This window comes from Microtus ochrogaster, chromosome 19 (assembly GCF_000317375.1).
Source record: "Microtus ochrogaster isolate Prairie Vole_2 chromosome 19, MicOch1.0, whole genome shotgun sequence".
In the NCBI taxonomy this organism is placed as follows: domain Eukaryota; kingdom Metazoa; phylum Chordata; class Mammalia; order Rodentia; family Cricetidae; genus Microtus; species Microtus ochrogaster.
In genome coordinates this window covers 33,317,407-33,324,422 of record NC_022021.1, presented here as the reverse complement: position 1 = coordinate 33,324,422, position 7,016 = coordinate 33,317,407, and the positions used below count along the sequence as shown (strand labels likewise).

The window sequence follows — 7,016 nt, the reverse complement described above, 5'->3', positions numbered from 1 at the left end:
CCTGGTGAAATTCCAGCAATGAAACCTACAACTGTGGATTCCTCTTCAGATCATAGTTCCCAGATATTTTCACTACATCGTATTCATTTTGAAGTTTCAGAAATTGGTCAGACTTTGTACGTTTGGTGGCTTCTGCTTCCTGTAAGAAACACTTTTGCTCAAATTTTCACTTTGCTGATAAGTCCATATTCCAACATGAATGTTTTTCCAGTTCACTTGGAGACAAGGGTAGAGGAGGTTTGACTGATTTTCCACTTTTCTACCTTTTTAGGTGGCTATATCAATAGGAGTTAAAACTCCCAGATCCTTATTTAATCCTGTTAAAATCAGTACTTCCTTGAGAGTTCTTAATAGTGCAAGGATTTACTTGTTTCAGTTTGATTTGTCATTTTTTGTTGTTTGTTTGTTTATTTGTTTAAGAGATGATACATTTGCATTGATAATGTATTAACCAATGTTGTTCAGAGAAATAGAAGCAATGGGGGTTACATGAGTAAACAATAGATGATCAACAGATAGATATGGAGAGAGAGAGAGATGATGGATAGATGGATAATAGATAGATAGATAGATAGATAGATAGATAGATAGATAGATAGATAGATAGAAGATAGATAGATAGATAGATAGATAGATAGATAGATAGATAGATAGATAGATAGAAGATAGATAGACAGATGACGGATAGATAGATAGATAGATAGATAGATAGATAGATAGATAGATAGATAGATAGATAGATAGATAGATGTATAAATGGATAGCGAGAGAAATATGCCAGGATGATATACAGAAATGCTATAAAGAATTGAATTATTCAATTACAAAAGATGAAACCCAATGGCAGCTGCTAGGATTGCGGGAGCCCAGAATGGTGTTCCTTACAACGTGGCTCTGGCTGCGGAACCGCCTCACAGAACGATTCTGGCGAGTCCAGGAGGTGCTGAAGCATGCTCAGCATTTTAGGGGAAGGAAAAACCGCTGCTACCGGCTGGCAGTCAGCGCGGTGACCAGAGCCTTAGTGAAGAACACGCAGGCCCGCAGACTGAAGAAGCGGAACCTGAGGACCCTCTGGATTAATCGAATTTCAGCTGCCTCCCAGGAACATGGCTTACAGTACCCAGCATTCATGGTCAACTTAACTAAGTGCCAGGTGGAGCTCAACAGGAAGGTACTTGTGGGCCTGGCCATCTATGAGCCAAAGACTTTTACATCTTTGGCAGCTTTGGCTAAGAGGAGGCAGCAGGAAGGATTTGCTGCAGCTCTGGGGGATGGAAAGGAGCCAAAGGGCATCTTTTTCAGAGTGATACAGTACCACTAAAGACTGCAGTGCTGTGGAAATTGTTATAAGATAGGAGCAAAGGGATTGTCTAGCCACCAGTAAGTCTGATTTGTATTTATTTATATTTTAGCAACAGGTCTGTGAGAGAAGTTTTTTACTCAGTGATATATTCCCAAAACTATCATGTAAAGATTGTACAAATAAAGCCTTTGCAGTGTTCAAGAAACAACAACAACAACAACAACAAAAAAAAAAAAAACCAAAAGATGAAACCCAAGACTTTCAAGCTGTAGAAGCAAGAGATATGATAACATAAATTCATTTTAAGTACGAAGATCTGAGAAGAAAGAAAGCCATATAAATCCTGGTGTGAAACTGAGTCTAACGCCAAGACAGATTTTTTTTTTTTTTTGGTTATACAACCTTAAACCACACAGTTGTCCTATGTTTCAACTTTTCTTCTATTCTCTTCATTCTTTTCAATGTCCTGGATGGAACCACAAAAATGGAGGACATGCTCTATTTTCTAGTCTGTGCATATTCAACTGCTAATCCCTTCCTCAACATCCTCACTGTAGTGATATTCCATTTGTTTTAATAAATAAAGCTTGCCTGAAGGTTCAAAAAGCAAAACAACTTCCCTGGTCAGCCTTACAACCAGGCAGTGGTTACATATCTTGTAACGCCCATAAACACACTAGTTTGCCATAGAAACTGGGCAATGTCATTATTTTTTTTCACTGTGCAGTAGTCCATTGTGTAAATGTATCACCTTTTCCTTATTTGTTCTTTGGTTGAGGTGCATTTAGGTTGTTTCCAGGTTTGTAGGCAAATGGATGGAGCTACAAAAGATCATATTGAGTGAGGTAATCCAGACACAGAAAGACAAATATAATATGTACTCACTAATAAGTGGCTTTTAAACAAAAAGCAAAGAAAATCAGCCTACAATTCACAACCCCAGAGAACCTACAAAACAAACAGGACCCTAAGAGAGACATACATGGATCTAATCCACATGGGAAGTAAAAAAAGACAAGATCTCCTGAGAAAATTGGGAGCATGGATAGCATGGGAGAGGGTAAAAGGGTAGGGGAGAGAAAAGTGGGGAGAGGAGAAAAATATAAAGCTCAATAAAAACAGTTTTAAAAACTCATAGAAGTAAACATGGAAAGAAAAAAAAAAGGAAACTGGGTGGTAGTGGTACATGCCTTTAATCCAAGCACTAGAGAGGAATATAAAACTGAAGGAGACAGCTCTCATTCAGTCTCATTGTGAGGATATCTGGGAGCAGGATCTCGATTTAGGACAGAACTAGAGGTAAGAGCCAGTGGCTGGCTGTTTTGCTTTACTGACCATCAGATTGAACCCCAATATCTGTTTCTGGGTTTATACTAATTGTTCTATAACTCATAGACTAATACAGATTCAAGCTATAACAAATTTCTGTTTATACCATGTTTGAAAAATGTCATCTCTATAATTAACCATTATAGCGAGGTTAAGTCAAATTTTTATTATTTGATGCTTAAAACCTATTTTATAAACCTTGTTTCTCATTTCTAAGAGATGTAGCATATTTTAATGATTGGATATTTTAACCCCACCACAGTTTCGTGGATTTAATGTTCATTAATTTCATCTTATATATGTGATTACAATAAAACAGCCACATTCATTCTATAGCCAATACTTAATGGGAGAGTGTAATAAGAATGAAAAAGTATCTTGTAAGAATTATCACAGAAGAAATAAGGTGGAGCACGAACCATAATTTTCTGACAATATTGAGAGAGAGCTTTAACACAAGCCTAAGGGGAAACCCAAAAATTAAGTTATTATTCTTATTCCCTGTTTCCTTATCCTTGGGAGGCGTACGGGGACTTATTCACAAGAATGCTTGCTCATATGAATATGTGATACCCCTGTGTAATCAGTCATTTCAAAAGCCAAATTTCTCACTAGTTGAAATTCTTCATGTCAAATATGTCTTTTCTAACATCACAGTTAGGTATACACATTAGCATTTCAAAAACTAACGTTCTGATTAATCGGAATTCTTCAAGTCCAATATATTGTTCCTAGCATCATAGTCAGGTGTAAGCCTTGCATTACAGGAAATGTGAGCATTCACGTGCCACTGTAACCACGGTTCACTGTGAGTATCTCATCCGCAGTTCACAGTTTAGCTTGGATTATACTCTTTTCAAGTCACACTTTAGTGAGGAGATTTGAAGCTATGTACCAACATGTAGAAAAATGTCCAGATGTGGACGGAGGTAATTTTTAACTTTCTGCGATTTTAAGCAGAGCTAAACTCTGTTCTACCAATTTCTCATGTATAAAATTCAAAGATCTCACATATTAAAATAAGAGCATTTCTGTTGACTTGCTATTATAAGAATCTGGGTGGATAACAAGCATTTATTTTCTTGTTTTCTTATGTTAGGTTGCAGCAAACGATGGCCAGACCCTCCCTTCCAATAGGTAGAACAAGAACACGGCTAGAGGTGTGACTTCAGCAATTTTGAAAGTAGTTCACCTCGAAATGACTTATTAACTCATTAACACTTGAAGGTGGAATGGATTTAGATTAACAAGCTCCAGTGAGCACAGAGTGAGCGAAGGCACAAATACATCTGTCCTGACACTAAACTTCCCTTCTTGTGGCAAAGCCGACACACATTTGTTTGAGCATATTTAGGGCATGCATTAGAATCGAAAACATAGGAGTCATCCAGAATCTCACCGAGATTACTGACCTTCACATTTGTATAACCAGACTTGCTTTTTAACATGTAGATAAAATATATGCAACTTAAAATTTAATGACACCATTTAAAAGTGCAGATGTGAAAGTGTTTCTTTATTACTGGGCTTCTTCACAAATCTCCATGTTCATACTTGCAGTGGAAAACAAACAAGAGTTTTCCGTTTTAAGATGACTGATGTAATTCCTGTCTAATTTAGTCTTCTGTGCTTCTATTCACTCAGTATTTCCACTCCTGTCTTCTCTTCTTATTTCTTCCCCCTCTCTGTCTCTCTGTGTGTTATGAGGTCTTAGTGGGAGGCTTTCGGTTTGCACCCTGGTTGGCTGTCAGTGGGAGGTCTCAGCAGGGTCTGCCTAGAGCTCTTCCTGATGGGCATGCTTGGGAGCTTCTTTTGTCATAAACATCCACACAGACATTTCTCCTGTGCAGTTATCTGAGGTCCTGTTGCTAAGTTGCCACCTAAGCATGTATTCAATCTCCATTCAGACCCTAAGCAGGTTGATGACTCTGCACAGTGCCACAGTGATTTCCCTAACAAACAGGACAGGAAGTCACTCTCTGCTCCCTCTCTTCTTCCTCAGTGAGGCACATACGCTTACACTTATTTAGACCTTCCTGTCTATGGAATCTGCAACATTGAACTTAACAAACCACAAAGAGAAGATAGTCAATAACTCTAAATACATGCATATATACATAGAGAAAGATAGATAGATAGATAGATAGATAGATAGATAGATAGATAGATAGATAGATAGATAGATAGAGATAGATAATGATAATGATGATGGACGGACAGACAGATGGACAGACAGACAGACAGACAGATGATAGATAGAAAGAAAGAAAGAAAGAAAGAAAGATAGATAGATAGATAGATAGATAGATAGATAGATAGATAGATAGACAGACACACATTTCTTCAATGTCTAGTTGTTATGAAACAAGAATGATTCTATTTAGTATTAGCATTTTGTAGGTGAACTTTAAAACTCTATCACATAATGTTACTTGTGTGCACATTTTTGGAGCTCACCATTTGGCCTGCACAAACAATCCGTGTGCTCTTCCCAAGGGAGGCGCTCCTCCCCTGCTCCAAGCTTTCCTTAGTTGCCTATAGTTCTTTGTTTAGGATTGAGGCCTTGTGGGATTTTCTTCATCCATGTCCTGTTTGGTATGTCCATTGGTGTCATGTGTGTATAGCTCATGTTTGTGCAGTCATGCCAGGAAGACTCTGTGATATTATATGGACGGAACAGGTTTTATTTAGGAATACATATATGTATACAAGCAAATATGCATGTGATAATAGTTAATAAAACCAGAGTGCATGAATTTGAAGGAGAGTGAGAAGGGATATATGGGAGGGTTTGGATGGGGAAAAGAGAAGTCAGAAATTTTGAAATTGTATTATGATCTCAAAACTTAAGCTGAATGAAGAATTAAAAATTTTCATTTTCAAGTGAAGCTGCCATTAACTCCCTGGAATAGTAAATATGTTCCTTTGGTTGTGGTCTTGTATTAATGATGAAGGGTCAAATAGTTACCGATAATGAAAAATAGACATTAATTATATTCTAAAATGTTCTGTTGCATAAAAATACAATTTCATATTTATAGTGAATTATTTTGTCATGTATACACTATGCCCCATAATTCATAACAATTATGCCATAAAGATGATAAGAATTTATCAATATTTGATTATTTAGAATTATTTTATGTCCTTAATATAAACACAATGTGAATATAAAAAAATCTTTAAGAAAATGTTGTGTATTTTTGGATTTAAAATTCAATTTATATAGAATAAGTTCCTGGAATAAAGAATATTTTACATATTCCCCTTCAAGTATTAGGTGGGGGTTGAAATTGGATCTTTGATTGTACTGCACTTAAAATTACTCAGTAAAAATGTTTTTAATTATATTCAGTGTTGAACTGTGTAAAATAAGATTTTGGAAAAACAGCACTGAAAGCTGATGTAATTCTGGAAAATGTCCTGAACATCAGGAATGTTTTAAACATCTATAAATGCCCTTTGCTAAGACTATGCCCTTTGCTAAGACTATGCAATTTCTTGGTTTCTACAGAGTCCTCATGAACTTCTAGGCAAGGCCATAGTAAAAGATAATATTTGCAAATGTTTTGTGCAAAGAGTCAAGTAATGAGATGTTTACTCTTCCAGGGAGATAATGGCAGGTTCACGTGAAATAAAAATGTTTAATTCTTCATTCAGTTTAATTTTTGAGACCATAATAAAATTGCAACATTTTTGCTTTTCTTTTTCCCCATTCAAATCCTCCCATATTTCCCTTCCAATCTTCTTCAAATACGTGCATTCTCGTTTTACTATCTGTTATTGCATATACAACCTCTTTTGCAATAACTTGGCCATGTATGATGAAGAAGAATAACCATATATGATGCATAAGCAAATGAGGTGTCTGTGCGCAGTACGAATGTTCTTGAATTACAGATAGGGGACTCCAGAACTGACCCTTTTGGCTTATAGAACATTAAAAGTAACTTTGTATGCAACTTGGCTTTCACAGTTCAGAAAGAATCCATATGTCAGGTCTAGGAATGGGTGGTTGTATGTACCCCTTAAAAACACAGAAACCAAAAACATCTGATCTGACTGCGTCTACTATTTCAAAAAACTATGTGCTTGAATTTACTCCCCAGTTGTTACTGGTATGAATTAGTATGTTTATGTGAGAGACGAGAGACCTTTCACCACTGAAAGAGTAAACAATCCATCACCAGGAAAATCGAATTAACTAAGATAATTATTAACATTTGACGAAAATCTGATTGTCCTATAAAATAGGACATAGTACAATCTATTGATTTGTTTGACATTAACTTGTTTGAGACCTTTTTCTAAAGATGACTTCATCTTTTTGTTTTAAGTAAAACTCTACAGATTTTCATTGCCTTTAAAACTTTCTTAAGAAACC

At 36.2% G+C, this 7,016-nt stretch overlaps 1 pseudogene; it reads left to right on the top strand.

Annotated features, from left to right (window-relative positions):
• Window positions 1-871: 871 nt before the first annotated feature.
• LOC101985340 lies at window positions 872-1,321 on the top strand (annotated as a pseudogene).
• Window positions 1,322-7,016: the final 5,695 nt, after the last annotated feature.